The sequence below is a fragment of the Protopterus annectens genome, chromosome 3.part1 (assembly GCF_019279795.1).
Source record: "Protopterus annectens isolate FY-2018-M chromosome 3.part1, PAN1.0, whole genome shotgun sequence".
Taxonomy (NCBI): domain Eukaryota; kingdom Metazoa; phylum Chordata; order Ceratodontiformes; family Protopteridae; genus Protopterus; species Protopterus annectens.
Window position 1 is genome coordinate 402,043,587 of NC_056732.1, and position 16,339 is coordinate 402,059,925.

At 38.0% G+C, this 16,339-nt stretch overlaps 1 protein-coding gene across 3 annotated transcripts in view; it reads right to left on the reverse strand.

Moving 5' to 3' along the window:
* Positions 1 to 16,339, reverse strand: part of THRB (thyroid hormone receptor beta) — a 996,269-nt gene that overhangs the window by 830,645 nt on the left and 149,285 nt on the right. The window lies entirely within an intron of this gene.

Below are 16,339 nucleotides of genomic sequence, written 5' to 3' on the forward strand. Positions count from 1 at the left end.
GGGGCTCTTCCAATGAAGCTATGCATGGAATGCAGCTGCCTGCACATACTTCCATGGCATGGAAAGGTTCCATCCATAATTAATAATTCAGAGTTGCACTGGTTTTACAAATGTAATTACAGTGGCAACATCAAATGTTATAGCCCCATGTTCCTCATCTTGCACAACAGTGTACAGAACGGGACCTTCACAAAATCAGGACAGGCAGATATGTTTCATACTTAGGACAGTGTCACTGTCATCCACCACTTGCATGTATGCTTGTATAGTGGATTCGTTTGCATAAGTTCTCCTCAAGAATGAAGATTTTGTATGATATGATCTTGAGCTGATTGCGAGTCTCCTGAAGGTGATAGCATTCTGGTTATTTACATACCTAAATACAAATATTTCTAGTATGGGCAATGATGCTCTTCTAGCCTGCCAATATATCAAAACAGTTGTTCTTATAATGCAAGTCTAAGCTGTTCTTAGAAATATTTAAACTAGCGCTTGCTTTAATGTAATTTGGTAGTCTATTCCATGCATCAGCTACTCTCTTACAAAGCCAATTAGTACATTTTTCATTCCTATAGAAGCTTCTATATAGATTGTTTGATGATTTTCTACTACTTTTTGATAACCCCAAAAATTCCCAGAGGTAGTTGTCTCTAAATGCCTTATACACCTGAATAAGGTATCCTCTTAAATATCTATATGAGGCACTGTACAAGTTCAGATACTTTAGTCTTTCATAATAACTTAAATTTTCACATCCATAGATGCCCTTGGTATATTTCTGCTGTACTCTTTCTAGTTTAATCATGCTTGTTTTTTTTTTTCATAGATTCATAGGTTAGTACTAAGCTAACTGCCCTTATGAGCCATTTTAAGCCTAGCTAATTATCCCTTGTGAGACTCAAACTCTGCACCTTGTGTTTGTAAGGCAAACACCTTAACCATTAGGCCACCCTCCCAACCCTTGTTTTCTTATAAGGTTTCCATATTGTTACTCCATATTCACGTTTGGGTCTAAGTAACTAACAAACAATTACTTCATTTCTGATTTCCTACACATTTTTATAAATCTTTTTATACAGCCTATAGTTCTATAACTATAATAAACCAATTGGTTAATATAATTAGAAAAACTCAAAAGTGGACCGACCCATATACTCAGGACTTTAAATGAATCTACAGTTTCAATCACTGTGTGCTGTAATAAATATTCACCTTTCAATTTATGTCTCCCAAATCTCATCTGCTTAGTTTTTGATGTATTTATCAGCATATTATTGTCATGTGCCCGAATGTTCTATTTAGTTAAATTCTTTTGCAGACATGCTCTATCTTTAACACACTTTATCACTTTACCCATTTTCAAGTCATATGCATACAGAGTACAACACCTTAGATGAAAAAGATCTAAAAGATACAATCTGAACAAGTATGGACCTGGGACAGAGCCCTGTGGCACACCCAGACTGTATCCTTGAACTTCACCTGTCAAATTGCTGTATGATACTTGCTATGTCATATTTGCAAGCCATGCAGCTATCCATCTTATCAACAGTATGTCAATACCTAGTTGTTCTAATTTACTGATAAGTGTTTTCTGTATGACACTATCAAATGCTGATGTTAAATCTATATAAATTACATCACAGCACAATTTTTCATTCATATCTGTTATTATATTGTTATAGAACATCATGTTACAGGTGGTAATAGTTCTACATTCAACATATGCCTGCTGATGTATGGTTGCAAGTCTCAACATTTTCAATTCTGACAATTTATCCAATATAACCTTTTCCATTATTTTTCCACAACATGAAAGTAAATGTATGGGTCTGTATGACTCTGGGTTTATCCTACTCCCCTTTCCCATTAACACAGTTTTAACAAGAGCATGTTTCCAGTCTTGAGGAATCTCCCAGTATTAATATGACCCTGTAAATAACAGATACAATGGTACTGTATGTTCATGCTGACTTGTTTTCAGGTCATTATTACTAATTCCATCTCCTCCCAGTGCTTTCTTTGAATTCAGTTTGCATAGTTATTTTTCAATATAATCTAATTTTATTTCAGTATTTAAGGTTACCTGGATGTTACTAGGACAATTTACTACCCCCTTTATGAAGTCAAACTGCTTTGCATAAGATTTTGTAAGTAAATCTATAATCTGTTGTGTCTGAGAACAAATTTTAGAATCTACACACAGCTTATCAGTTTGCACATCTTTACTCTTTCTACAACTTATACATCTATAACATGGTTTTCTTTTAAGCTCAATATCTTTTTGCAAATTTTTCTTGATCTTGTCTCTCACTAAGTTTAATTTGTCTCTCCAGCTTTTTTATTTCAGTTCTCAAAGTCATAGTTCGACCTCTTTTCCATTTCTTATATATTTCATTTCTCACCTTAATCAAGTATCTTGCTTTTACAGAAATGTATCCTCCTGACCTTGTGTGCCTAGATTCTGATGTTAAACACTTTTTTGATTTTTTACATTCAGTCAGTTTCTCTTTCAAAACTTTCCATATTCTTTCTGCAGTTTTCCCACTGAACGCATCATTCCAATTAGTTTTACATAGTGACTGCTTTGCTTCCTTATACTTTGTTACTATTCTTCTGTTGCATTCGCTTTGATTTCAGTTTGGAAGAATCATCTAGCAACAAAATTAACTTTTATAACCCCATGATCATTACACATCAACGGTGGTAAAACTTGACACAAAGTAATAGTGATTTATTTAGGAACACAAACAATGCATAGTATATTCAGTTCACTGCTAGGCTTTTTTACAATCTGAAACAACTGTTGTTCCTAAATATAAGTTGTAAATAATTTCCTATTGTTGAATCAATATTATTCTAGGCTATTTCTGCTAAATTTAAGTCCCTGGCTGCTATTATTCTTCCTTGTTTTGTAGTGTTTCTGGCTTTCTTCTTCATTAAAGTCACAGCTTATCACACTGGTATATAGAAAGGGTGGGGGACATGATAAAAACGTACTGCCCTTTGAAGCTGCTTTCCTCCCTAACAGTGCCATGTCAGCTTACAGTGGCAAGCCCAATAGAAGGTTCTCTTCATTTAAAACCACTTTCAAAAAAAAAAAAAAAAAAAAAAAACTAAAGCAACTGCCTGCATACAAGAACGTGGTTACAGAAACCCCATACAAACCAGTAAAAAGCAACTGCAAGTCCTACATTTATCAACAGACTGTGAGCAGTTCCCTTAACCACATTCAAAGGTCCAACCAAAAAAAAAACCTGAAGCAACTACCTGCATACAAGAACGCGAATACTGGAACCCTGTACAAATCGGTAAAAAGTTACTGCAAGTCCTTTTATCAACAGACTGTGAGGAATGTTGGTCTAATATAATCTTCTCTCTGTGATACTCCCATTGGTGCTTCTGCTGTGCTCACTACTGGACCCCCCCCCTCTTTTCCTTCCATTTATTTTAACAAAAATATACAGCTTTCCAAAGCTTTGCATTTATTCTATATTCTACCTCCCTGATGCTCTACTAAATCTGTTTTTGAGTTCACATAGATAAAAAGACACCTTTAGGTACTGACCTGGGCTAGCTGGTTGACTATTGTTCTCATCATCTCACAGCTTTCTCCAAGTCCTGGTTCATAACCTTCCCCCTTCTCTTGTTCTCTTAACATAATCCTATTGTAAGCTTCCTAGCTATGTCAATCCTGTTTATTCCCTCCCTCTTCCTCTTCAGAGTTTACTTATTCCTCCACTGAGCTGCAGCTCCATTTTTAAATACTAAAAACCTCTGCCTGACTACACTCTGTTTCTCTCTGTCCCATGGGCATCCCTCAGTAGTGTACACGACTGTAAGTACCATTTCTGCTGTAGAAGATTCAATGGCATCTGTTTCTGTTTAATTTTCAGAACTCAGCCTCCCACTATTCCTCCTATCAGGGTCGAAAGACCAGGAACAGGTCCAGAAACAGGAGGAATTAGTTGGGATTCAGGACGATGTAGACAGGTTCACTACAAAGATGTACCGTAATCACAAATTCTGAATCGGACTTCAATATTTATAACTTTTCTGACTTCCACTTTTCCACTGACTTGGTGGAGTTGTTAGCCAAAGGCCTTAATTTTGTATCAACTAGATGGGCAGATTTGGCTAAAACTATTTTAGAGCTAAAGTTGTTTGCTAGAAAGTTAAACCTGCAATTGTTGTTGGGTAATTGTACTAGGGAGCTGGGTACTTTTACCGAGCCTAGTGCTTATAACCCACCTTTATGTCCTATATTAGAAATGCTTGAGCAGATCTATGAATTAGACATTCGCCATTTATTTAGTCACCCTTTTTCATCACAGTCACCCAGATTCAATACCAGTAAGGAAGAAAGAGCCTTATTAGATCTTTTATGCAATGCACCAGTCAGAGTAATGCAGCCTGATAAGGGTGGTGGACTGGTGGTGATGAATGAATGGGATTATATAAGAAGAATGGAAGATAATTTGGGATCTGAGATGTACAAGGCAATTTCTAGGAATGAGTTGAATATAGGTCTTGCCAGAATCTCTGGTTATTATAATGACATGTTTATCAATAATACGATAGACCTGAACTTATTCAATTATATATCTATATCAGCGCCTAAGATTCCCATAATATTTGGTTCACCAAAAATTCACAAAAACCTTGAAGACCCTCCTATGCATCCACTGGTTAGTGCCAGGAGTAGCATTACCTATGCCAGTGCGAAGGTAGTAGATTCAATTTTGAAGAACTATGCGGAGAGTGAACCACAGATATCCAAAGATTCCTGGTCATTTTTGGCCAGGGTTAATCAAATCCCTTACAGTGCAGACGGTTATTTTTTGACCACAGATGTGAGGGATTTATATTCTTCAATCCCCCATTCAGTGGCATTGGATTGGATTCCCACTATGATGTGTTTCAAAGGAGCACCCAATGAGGAGATCCAGCAGGTTAGTGAATTGCTGGATATTATCTTGTCCAGCAATTATGTTACTTTTACCAACATGTATTACCTACAAAAAATAGGGGTACCTATGGGATCTCCATGTGGTGCCAGTGTGGCCAATCTGGTTATGGCTGTCTGGGAAAGGGAACATGTATTCACGAATCATGTATATCAGGACAAGGTTTTATTGTATACACGATTTCTGGATGACATTTTTATCATCCTAAAAGGGGATGGTGAAATAGTGGATCAGCTCCTAAACCATTTCAACTCTTCCACTGACTTTTTGAAGTTCACCTTTAGTGTGGAAAGGGACAGGATTTCATACTTAGATGTAGATCTTTCAAAAGATACAAGTTCTAACTGCTATATAGCTAGAATTTACCGAACGGAAACCTTTTTAAATAGTTACTTGCAGTTCAACAGTTGTCACCCTTTTACCCAGAAGAAATCCATCATAAAGGGCCAATTGGTGAGAGCTGCAAGAATGGTGACTAGAGATAGTGACTTCTATGACGAATGTAAATTCATGGAGGGTCTTTTCCTCAAAAGAGGTTACCTGGCTGGTCTGATTTTGGACGTAATTTGTGAAGTCCATAACAAGCGAGTGTCAGGTTTTTATGCGCCTATTTTAAACCCTTTTGAAACACGTGAGGACAACTGTACATTTAATCCAATAGCCAAGACGTTTCATCCTTGTAGCTTTATTCTAACTTACAATGTGGATGTGAAGGCCATTATTTCTATCATACAAAAAAACTGGAGTTTGATTATGCAGGAAGGGTCATTCAGGGAGAATGTTATGGAATACCCCAAAATAGTTTTTAGAAGGGGTCAAAACCTCAAAAGTATTCTGGAATCTAAGGCCAAGTCCCTGGAAGTAAGAGCAGGCATGTCTAAATGCAATATGTGCCGTTACTGTAAACACATATCAGTGGGGTCGTCCTTTGTTATAAGGAAGTCTAAATACAGAATACAAGGTAGGTTTAATTGTCTAGTACAGGAGTTGTCTATTTAGCTAAGTGTTCCCACTGCCCAATCTTCTATGTCGGTAAAACCGACAGAAAATTACAGGAGCGTATTTATGAGCATTTATACGCTATTAGGAAGGGTAAGGTGGAAAACGCTTTAGCAAAGCATGTAAAGGAAACTCCTTTACATTCATTTTCCTTCTTAGCCATCGACCAAGTTCGATCGGATGGCAGGGGAGGAGCTGATTCATTAATCTTCGAAGGGAGAGAATTGGTTTGGCAACTTAGACTGGATGCCTGCCATTATCCAGGCATCAATGACAGATTATCTATATCATGTATATTAAAACTTAAGAGTTTAACTAGATAGTATCTATTGTACCTATTGATTTTCATTATGGCATACATACACAAGTAAAATATAGATAATAGTTTTAATTATAAATATATATACAATAACAAATAGGATAGTTTTATGTTATTTGATTGTACAGTAGCTTTCGGTAACAGTTGTTTTGCAGTCGGTAGTAGCATCAGATGAGTAAAATACCCAGGGGTTATCGATGGTTCACTTTCACTTTTATTTTCATTCTGATTTTTTGCATTCATTGCATGATGTGACATTCAAAATTCCATCATTTATATTCACCAAATTCAACAACATGCTGGCTTATCAAATAAGTAACATCTACTATTTTTATATGTTTTTAATCAATCGGGTTCTTTTTCTGATTAATATAATGTTTTTGAGGAGTTTTTATATGTATTCAATGATATTTTGTATATTTTTCTATAGAGAAGATGTGTGGGTATTTAAAGGGTAGTGATTGAGTGACGTTGTTTCCGCTTTTATTTCTCTTAGGAGTTTTCTGAGGAAGTTGGTGTATTATAACAGACGAAAAGCTTGGGAAAAGCTTAAACCTAATAAAATTTGTTCGTTTTACATTTTGGTGACTTGGAGTTTTTATTTTGGAGTTCTCGAGGGAAGGTGGAGTTTTGTGCATCTTATCCCTTTCACTGCTTTTAAATTGCTTAAGTGTACAACTCCACCTGTAAAGTATCTATGCATTTCCTATTTAGTGTGCAGCTGTATGTTTAATTACTTTAAGGAAGTAATGACCTTTTACTGTTAAACTTGCTGCATTTTATTATTTATGGTTTAGAAATGCACTGTTTCAGCTTGACTTAGTCTGATTTTGTTAAACAGCTTACTAGAACACATTGCTGTCATTGCTTTTAAATTGGAACTGAGTGTTCTCATCGCTGTTCAGCTGCCATGTTGTTTAGTCCATCGGGGTGCTCTTTCAACCTGTGTTAGTAAGAAGCACATACCAACAAACCAATGACACCTTCTTTCTTTCAATAAATAGAAGTCTATTTATTCCACAATGAAGTAGATAACAATGAATTTCACCATAAAATCTCCTAGCGCCTCGGCCATATTTTTTCAGATAGATTCAATAGATTATTAAAAGAATATTGGAAACTTATAAAAAGGGAAATTTCTTCTCTATCGCAAGTAGAATTAAAAATCTCCTATCAGAGGGGTCGTAATTTTAAAGAATTTTTTAGTACATAGTAGATACAGTAAGCCAAAAGTTCAAATTAATAGGAATATAATAAAAATGGGCACGAGTCCATGTGGCAACTGTTCTATTTGTCAGTTTATAGTACCAACTTTTGAAAGAATGAATGGTAAAAAGTTTGAATCGCAGGACAGTTTTTCCTATATAACTAAGGGAATAATTTTTGCTATTAGGTGTTCCTGCGATTATTTTTATATTGGGGAAAGTAAATGAAGCCTAAGTGAAAGGATAAAAGAGCATGTCAGGGACATAAAAAATAATAAAATTATAAGCCTGTAGCAGATCATTTCAATAGACTACATTCAGGTAATATAAGTAGTTTAAAAGTAACAGTTTTGGAACAGGTTTCATTACAATTTACCAGTGAAGATATGCTTAAGCATTCATTAAGGAAAAAAATAATCAGTTTTTATTATTAAATACAATACAATGCAGCCTAATGGGCTAAATAAAGAATGAAACTGGCAAAGTTTTATTTAATGATTGTTTTAGCTTTATAGAGATTTTTACTTTGTATAATTGATGTGACTGATTAATTGGAATTAACTGTGTTATAAATAAGAAGCATTCAGTGAATGTATTTTACTCTGTAAAGGCTGTTTATGGCTGAGGCGCTAGGAGACTTTATGGTGGAATTCACTGTTATCTACTTCATTGTGGAATAAATAGACTTCTATTTATTGAAAGAAAGAAGGTGTCATTGGTTTGTTGGTACATGGTTCATGATACTGATTTTCATCGAAGTGTGGTTTAAGCTGTGTTAGTAAGAGTTTACCACTTAGCTTATTTGAGCACATATTCTGTTACTGTACTGTGTGGAAACTGGGTGATTTTACTGTAATTTTATGTCCTGCCACTGTGTTGCTCAGTTTTGTTGTCATGCATTACTAAGTAGCAACAAACAGCTGGAAAGGTTAACTGGTAACAAACTACTCTGCATTCTGTGAAATTAAGGTGGTGATAGACTGAATTTCACATTACTGAACAGGGTGACTTTCGTATTAATTATCACTGCTTTTTTCTTAACCACTTTATTTGATTAAGTACTGCTTAGCTAAACTACTTAAATTGTGGTAAAGTATTTTCTTGTCTGTCTCTTATTCCCACTTTATTCTTTTTTTTTTTTTTTTTTTAATTCACTTGCCCCCTTTTCTGGCTTCATATTAACATCTCTCTCTCTTTCCTTACAGTTCCCTGACCACATTCAAAAGTCCAACCAAAAAAAAAAAAAAAAAACCTGAAGCAACTGCCTGCATACAAGAAAGCAGATACTGGGACCCGTACAAACCAGTAAAAAGCTACTGAAGTCCTACTTTTATCAATAGACTGCAAGTTGTGTAGGTCTAATATAATCTTCTCTCTGTGATACTCTCACTGGTTCTTCTGCTGTGCTCACTACTAGACCCCTTCCCCCTTTTCTTCCCATTTATTGTAACAAAAAAATATTGTTTTCCAAAGCCTTGCATTTACTCTATATTCTACCTACCTGATGCTCTACTAAATCTGCTTACATCGTATTGTAAGCTTCCTATCCCTGTCAATCCTGTTTATTCCCTCCCTTGTCCTCTTCAGAGTTTACCTGTTCCTCCCCTGAGCTGCGGCGCTATTTTTAAAAACTAAAAAACTCTGCCTGACTACACTCTGTTTCTCTCTATCCCATGGGCATCCCTCAGTAGTGTACACAATTTAAGTACCATTTCTGCTGTAGAAGATGCAGTGGCATCTTTGCCTGAACTGGTGTGTTACTACTTCTGTTATGCAACTTGCTTAAGTGTATAACTCACCTGTAAAATTTCTATGCTTCTCTGTCATTTCCTATTAGTGTGCAGTTGTAGGTTTAATTACTTTAAGGAAGTAATGGCATTTTACTATTAAACTTGCTGCATTTTACTGTTTACAATTTGGAAATGCACTGTTTCTGCTTGACTTAGTCTTGATTTTGTTAAACAGCTTACTAGAACACATTGCTGTTCATCATCTTCTTTCAGCTGTTCCCGTTAGGGGTCGCCACAGCGGATCACCTGTTTCCATTTCTTCCTGTCCTCTGCATCTTGCTCTGTCACACCAACCACCTGCATGCCCTCTCTCAACACATCCATAAACCTTATCTTATGCCTTCCTCTTTTCCTGTTACCTGGTAGCTTCATCCTTAGCATATTTTTTCCCAATATACTCAGCATCCTTCCTCAGCACATGTCCAAACCAATGTAATCTTGCCTCTCTGGCTTTGTCTCCAAACCTTCCAACCTGGGCTGACCCTCTAATATACTTATTCCTAATCCTGTCCCCCCTCATCACACCCAGTGCAAATCTTAACATCTTTAACTCTGCCACATCCAGCTCAAACTCCTGCCTTTTTGTCAATGCCACTGTCTTCAACCCATATAACATAGCTGGTCTCACTACCCTCTTATAGACCTTCCCTTTCACTCTTACAGGTACTCGTCTGTCACAAATCACTCCTGACATTCTTCTCCACCCACTCCATCCTGCCTGTACTCTCTTCTTCACCTCTCTTCCACACTCACCGTTACTCTGAACTATTGACCCCAAGTATTTAAACTCATCCACCTTCGCCACCTCTACCCCTTGCATCCTCACCATTCTTCTATCCTCCCTCTCATTCACACACATATATTCTGTCTTAGTCCTGCTGACCTTCATTCCTCTTCTCTCTAGAGCTTATCTCCATCTCTCCAGGGTCTCCTCCACCTGTTCTCTATTCTCACTACAGATCACAATGTCATCTGCAAACATCATAGTCCACAGGGACTCCTGTCTGATCTTGTCTGTCAAACTGTCCATTACCACTGCAAATAAGAAAAGGCTCAGAGCTGATCCTTGATGTAACCCCACCTCCACCTTAATCGCATCCGTCACTCCCACCACAGACCTCACCGCTGTCACACTACCCTCGTACATATTCTGTACCACTCTTACATACTTCTCTGACACTCCTGACTTCCTCATACAATACCACAACTTCTCTCTAGGCACCTGTCATATGCTTTCTCTAAGTCCACAAAAACACAATGCAACTCCTTCTGACATTCTCTGTGCTTCTCCATCAACCCTCTGAGCAAACATCATATCTGTAGTGCTCTTTCCCGGCATGAAACCATACTGCTGATCACTAATCATCACGTCCCTTCTTAACCTAGCTTCCACTACTCTTCACATTGCTGTTGCTGCTTTTAAATCGGAACTGAGTGCTGTTCGGCCACCATGTTGTTTAGTTTGTTGGCGTGCTCTTTCAGCCTATGTTAGTTAGATTTTACTACTTAGCTTATTTGAGTGCCTATTCTGTTACTGATTTGTGTGGAAACTGAGAGATTTTACTGTAATTTTATGTCCTGCCACCATGTTGCTCAGTTCTGCTGGCATGCATTACTAAGCAGCAACAGATAGCTAGAAATGTTTACTGGCAACAAATTACTCTGCATTATGTGAAATTAAGGTGGTGGTAGACTAAATTTCATATTACTAAACAGGGTGACTTTCTTATTAATTATCACTGCTTGTTCCTGAAGTAATTTATTTAATTAAGTACTGCTTAGCTAAACTTCTTAAATTGTAGTATTTTCTTATCTGTCTCTTATTCCCACTTTATTTATGTATTTATCTTACTTCACCTACCCCCTTTTCTGGCTTCATATTGACATCTCTCATTCTCTCTTTCTTTCTTACAGTCCCTTAATCACATTCAAAAGTCCAACAAAAAAATCCCTGAAGCAGCTGCCGCATTACAAGAACACGGATACCAGAACCCCATACAAACCAGTAAAAGCTGCTGCAAGTCCTACTTTATCAACAGACTGTGAACAGTGTAGGTCTAATATAATCTACTCTATGTGATACTCCTAGCAGTTCTTCTGCTGTGCACACTACTGGAACCCTCCCCTTTCTTCCAATTTATTGTAACAAAAATATACAGTTTTCCAAAGCTTCACATTTATTCTATATTCTACCTCACTGATGGTCTACTAAATCTGCTTTTGAGTTCACATAGATAAAGACCCCTTTAGGTACTGACATGGGCTAGCTGGCTGGTTTGTTTTCTCATCTCACAGCTTTGTCCAAGTCCTAATTCAAACCGCTTCTCTTGGGCTCACTCTGCTTTCCTACCCTACCCAAATTCCATCCACCCCACTTTCCTCTAACTTATACACTCACTTTAATTAACCACATCCCACAACCACTCAATTTCTCCTTCCAGTGAATCCTAGCAATCCAATAACTCAAAACTATCTCCTCCACCTATTACTCTAATTAACTCTTAACTACCCTCACTTCTTTCACTCAACATACAATATGTTACTCATCCTACTTAACTACCTCCTTCTACTTACGCTTTCCTACTCCACCTCCTATCACTCTCACTACCACCATTCCCACTCTTTTCCTATCTCCCTCAATTACTACAATCCACTAACCTCTATAAACTTCTCAATAGCTCCCTCATTGTTTATTCACTTTCAAACTGTCTTACATAAATTTAAAATACTTCTCCCTCCCTCTCTCCCCATAAAACCTAAACCCAAACTTCTCTTCTACAGCTCGCTTACCACAGCACACAAACCCTCCTTTCCAAGCCTTCTGCAGGCCGGCGATATTCAACTCAAACTTGGCCCACCCTCCAACCTACCCACAGATACCAATACTCACCCTCTAACACCTCCACTACATTACCTGGCCATTCTCCCTCCTCGCCCCCATAAACCCCTAATCCAAGGTCCTCAACCTCACACCCCAAAACCTTGAAAATACTCTTCCCTCAATATTCAAGGCGTTGCTAAAAAGTTACTTCTTTCCATGCCCTTATCTGTCTCTACAACCCTGACATTCTCACCATCTCAGAAACATGGTCACAACCCCACACTACAGACTGTGAAATCCTCCCCCTGGTTACAAAATCCTCTGCTTCGATCGACACAAGAAAACAGTGTTATTTGGTTTTTTTTAAAAGAAATCATTTTTTAAAAAATTGCCATTTTCTTTTTAAATTTGGGCACTTTTGCCTTGTTTTTTTTTAAACGTTCTGCCTTTGTTTTTTATCATTTCGTTTTTCCCAAAGCGGATATGTTTTTTTTCCCTTCTGATTTCTTTCCCCCCCCCTCATGCCCTTTTTTTTTTCCTTCTTTTTTTTTCCTTTTTTTTCCCAAAATTTTTTTTTCCCTATTAGATTTTCAGGTAAACCAATGTAATCTTGCCTCTCTGGCTTTGTTTTCCCCCCCAAACCCGGGGCTAAAAATTTTCCCTAATCCTGTTACAATTTAAAAACCCTCTTTAACTCTGCCCCAAAAGCTCAAACTTGCCTTTTTTTCAATACTGTTTAAACCCTATAAATTTTCACTACCCCCTTTTTAAACCTTTCCTTTCACTCTCCCGGGTTTTTTCACCCAAAAATTTTTACCCCCTCCATTGCCTGATTCTTCTTCCCCCCCTTTAATCCCGTTATTGAATTTCCCCAAAATTTTTAATTCCATTCCACCTTCCCTTCATTCACCCTTTTTCACCTCCCTTTTCCCAAAAATTTTCTGTCTTGTTGCTGTTTTCCCTTTTTGATTTCTACCCCCAGGGGTTTTCCATGCTCATTCTCATGATACAAAGCTTGCAAACATTTCCCAGGGATTGTTGATTTTCTGTAAATTCCTTACCCCTTGGGGGAGACTGATCCTTGATTCCCATTTTCCCCCCCCACAGACCTCACCGCTGTCACACTACCCTCGTACATATTCTGTACCACTCTTACATACTTCTCTGACACTCCTGACTTCCTCATACAATACCACAACTTCTCTCTAGGCACCTGTCATATGCTTTCTCTAAGTCCACAAAACACAATGCAACTCCTTCTGACATTCTCTGTGCTTCTCCATCAACCTCTGAGCAAACATCATATCTGTAGTGCACTTTCCCGGCATGAAACCATACTGCTGATCACTAATCATCACGTCCCTTCTTAACCTAGCTTCCACTACTCTTCACATTGCTGTTGCTGCTTTTAAATCGGAACTGAGTGCTGTTCGCCACCATGTTGTTTAGTTTGTTGGCGTGCTCTTTCAGCCTATGTTAGTAAGAGTTTACCACTTAGCTTATTTGAGCACATATTCTGTTACTGTACTGTGTGGAAACTGGGTGATTTTACTGTAATTTTATGTCCTGCCACCGTGTTGCTCAGTTCTGCTGGCATGCATTACTAAGCAGCAACAGATAGCTAGAAATGTTTACTGGCAACAAATTACTCTGCATTCTGTGAAATTAAGGTGGTGGTAGACTAAATTTCATATTACTAAACAGGGTGACTTTCTTATTAATTATCACTGCTTGTTCCTGAAGTAATTTATTTAATTAAGTACTGCTTAGCTAAACTTCTTAAATTGTAGTATTTTCTTATCTGTCTCTTATTCCCACTTTATTTATGTATTTATCTTACTTCACCTACCCCCTTTTCTGGCTTCATATTGACATCTCTCATTCTCTCTTTCTTTGCTTACAGTCCCTTAATCACATTCAAAAGTCCAACAAAAAAAAATCCCTGAAGCAGCTGCCCGCATTACAAGAACACGGATACCAGAACCCCATACAAACCAGTAAAAAGCTGCTGCAAGTCCTACTTTTATCAACAGACTGTGAACAGTGTAGGTCTAATATAATCTACTCTATGTGATACTCCTAGCAGTTCTTCTGCTGTGCACACTACTGGAACCCTCCCCCCTTTCTTCCAATTTATTGTAACAAAAATATACAGTTTTCCAAAGCTTCACATTTATTCTATATTCTACCTCACTGATGGTCTACTAAATCTGCTTTTGAGTTCACATAGATAAAGACCCCTTTAGGTACTGACCTGGGCTAGCTGGCTGGTTTGTTTTTCTCATCTCACAGCTTTGTCCAAGTCCTAATTCAAACCGCTTCTCTTGGGCTCACTCTGCTTTCCTACCCTACCCAAATTCCCATCCACCCCCACTTTCCTCTAACTTATACACTCACTTTAATTAACCACATCCCCACAACCACTCAATTTCTCCTTCCAGTGAATCCTAGCAATCCAATAACTCAAAACTATCTCCTCCACCTATTACTCTAATTAACTCTTAACTACCCTCACTTCTTTCACTCAACATACAATATGTTACTCATCCTACTTAACTACCTCCTTCTACTTACGCTTTCCTACTCCACCTCCTATCACTCTCACTACCACCATTCCCACTCTTTTCCTATCTCCTCAATTACTACAATCCACTAACCTCTATAAACTTCTCAATAGCTCCCTCATTGTTTATTCACTTTCAAACTGTTTTACATAAATTTAAAATACTTCTCCTCCCTCTCCCCATAAAACCTAAACCCAAACTTCTCTTCTACAGCTCGCTTACCACAGCACACAAACCCTCCTTTCCAAGCCTTCTGCAGGCCGGCGATATTCAACTCAAACTTGGCCCACCCTCCAACCTACCCACAGATACCAATACTCACCCTCTAACACCTCCACTACATTACCTGGCCATTCTCCCTCCTCGCCCCCATAAACCCCTAATCCAAGGTCCTCAACCTCACACCCCAAAACCTTGAAAATACTCTTCCCTCAATATTCAAGGCGTTGCTAAAAAGTTACTTCTTTCCATGCCCTTATCTGTCTCTACAACCCTGACATTCTCACCATCTCAGAAACATGGTCACAACCCCACACTACAGACTGTGAAATCCTCCCCCTGGTTACAAAATCCTCTGCTTCGATCGACACAAGAAACAAAGTGGTGGTGGTGTAGCTATACTCTGACAAACTTTCTTTCTATCCTCTAGCTACATCTCCTCCCAATTTCCATCCAGCTGAAATTCTTCTTGCTAACTGTAAATTAAATAATCCCAAAGCCTAGCCACAGTAGCAATTTACATCCCACCTGGCAGCAACATCCACACCCTTGAACACTTTCTCTCCTGGGCATCTGAAAACATCTCTTATGAGACTATCATCCTAGGTGATGTCAATATTGACTGGAACTCCCTTAATTCCTACTCTCCCAATACTAGCATCAGTTTCTTTGGATTCTCTCAACTCATCATCTCTCCCACCTGTATCAATAAACACACAAATAACAGCACTATCCTTGACTGGATCCTCACCTCTAACCCAAATCTGTATCAAAATGCCACTACTCTTCCTGACTCCCTCGGTGACCATCTCCCTACCCACGTGTTATGACACTCACCTCATCTGCTAAAACCTCAGCAATACAAAGACAACCATAATCTCACTAATTTCTGCCCAGATACCTTCAATAATCTTCTCTCTTCTATTAATTCGTCCATTCTCTATGCCCTCCCACTCAATAAGGCTGTCTCCAAATTTAACAACACCTTCCTGAATATCCTAACTCCATATCCCTCACTAGAAAAATAAGAAAAAAAAAACAAACTTTGCTCCACGGTTAACCCAATCCACATGTAAACTAATGCTTAAATGAGACAGCGTCTGGAAAACTTGGAAAAAAACAAACACCCATCGCGATTTCCAAACTTACATAGTGCTTTGGAACCAAGAAACAAGTCAATCTGGACAAAAAAACAATGCTATCAAAAAAGACTAGATAACCCCAACTCCAACAGAAAAAAAGTTTTGGAATAGTATCAAAAAACTCTTATTTTGGAATAGTATCAAAAAACTCTTATATCCAGGTAACCCTCCTACCCCCAGCCCCTGTCCTAACAGCTCACCAACAGATACTGCCTCCTTTCTTAATTCCTTCTTCTCCCTACTGCATACATCAAATCTCTTCTTAACCAAACTGAAAACCTGCTCCCCCTCTGCTGACAACCTATCTCCTCTA